The sequence below is a fragment of the Urocitellus parryii genome, chromosome 1 (genome assembly GCF_045843805.1).
Source record: "Urocitellus parryii isolate mUroPar1 chromosome 1, mUroPar1.hap1, whole genome shotgun sequence".
Classification (NCBI taxonomy): Eukaryota; Metazoa; Chordata; class Mammalia; order Rodentia; family Sciuridae; genus Urocitellus; species Urocitellus parryii.
Genome location: NC_135531.1, coordinates 151,537,697 through 151,539,502, shown reverse-complemented (window position 1 = coordinate 151,539,502; position 1,806 = coordinate 151,537,697). Strand labels below are relative to the sequence as shown.

General features: G+C 35.3%; 1 pseudogene; it reads right to left on the bottom strand.

Annotated features, from left to right (window-relative positions):
• Positions 1-1,084: 1,084 nt before the first annotated feature.
• LOC113196048 (U2 spliceosomal RNA) lies at positions 1,085-1,300 on the bottom strand (annotated as a pseudogene).
• Positions 1,301-1,806: the final 506 nt, after the last annotated feature.

Here is a 1,806-nt window from a genome sequence, read left to right as displayed (position 1 = left end):
CTATCATCTCAACATTTCCTCTGCCTCTGACTCTCCTGTCTCCCTCTTCAATGTCTGAAGATATTTGTGATAGAAAGGGATCACCTGGGAAAAACAGATGAATTTTCCCACCTGAAGATCCTTAAATCACATCTGCAAACTTCTTTGTTACACTACATATTTTGGGGTTCCAGGGCTTAAGATTTGTTTAGGGTCCTTGAATCTGCATATCACTTTAAGCATTAAGAAAATGTTTTAAAATTATTAATTTATCTCAAGGGAATTTATTCTACATCAGAAAACATGAATTTGTCAAAACCTTAAAAAAAATTCTGACTATTATTTTGTCATCTGTCTTTATTTCTCACTAGACACCTATTTTCCCATCTTATAAGGAGGCTGAGAACACTCTGTCTGTGATTCTCAATTTTTTCAGGAAAATTAAATTCATAGTATCCTGGCTTTTACTTGCCTGACACATAGAACTTCCACAACAGAGAACATTCAGAGCCAAGGTAGTTAAAAACTAAGAATCATCATCAGTGTAGCATTTCCTCAGTGAATGTTTCAAACTTTATTCCCATTTATTTGATACATTCAGGTCATTTGTTAAGAAACTATTTTTACAAAGATATATTATCCCCAGAAAATTAAAGATATATTCTTCCTTCTTACTCAATGGTGAGCTTTAACATACTTTCCTTCATCTCACCTTCTTCACACTGAGAGTTGAGGTGCTGGTAGCTGGATATTTTGGGGAAGGGCTCAATATCATAGTAACTGGTCTTAAAACCCTAGAAAATTCCCAAGGACATATAAGAAAATTGTCAAATTTCATGTTCTCCTTCAACATTCCACTTATTCATTAAGTAAGTATAAGGTCATGCAAGGTGTTTCAGCAGAAGATAAGTCCATTGTGGGAGGACTGAGTAATCTTGGTTAAACCTGAGTGCACAAGGTTTAAGGTAGACTAATATGGTTTCAAAGTCCTCACAAAACAAGGAAAATTAGTATACTTGCAGATGAGTCCTAACCATTCAACTCCTACGGTTATTGCAAGGTCTTAATTAGATGATACTTTGAAATATTTTGTGTAGTGCATGAGATCTCATTTAATTCTCTTTGGGACTTAATGCAATGCAAAGTAAGCAATAATGGCTTCTAAACTGTTTTATCGAATTGTGCTATATTGCCATTACCTTTCCCATAAAAGAGCCTAACGTGCCTAGTTTCCTCTTCCAACTTTAACTTTCTAATTAATTTACTACAATGATAAGAACAAATACTACACTTGATCTTAGCCAAAAGGCCAAGAAGCTATAAATAATCTATTCATTACTAAAGGGAATTAACAAACTGAGACAACCTGACAGGTTAGAAATACTTTTCCTTAGTATTTCTTTCAATGTTATAAAATATTTCAATATTTTATGCAATTAGGATAGGATTGAAAATCCATTTCAAAACTTCCTCATTGAATTTGCAGAAGATGCATACCCTATTCAGCAATTCTAAGAGCATCTGAGTTTTTTAATCTTTTTTTTTTTCCTGTGGAGGGGGTACTGGTAATTGAACTCAAGGACACTCAACCCCTGAACCACATCCCCAGCCCTATTTGGTATTTTATTTAGAGATAGGGTCTCACTGAATTGCTTAGTGCCTCGCTGTTGCTGAGGGTGGCTTTGAATCTGTAATACTCTGCCTCAGCCTCTAGAGCCATTGGGATTATAGGCATGTGTCACAATGCCCAGCTAGCTTTTTAATCTTTCCAGCTCCCAAACAAAGTACGGTTTACTGAGTTCTGGGTATCTGAACTTGGACAGAATA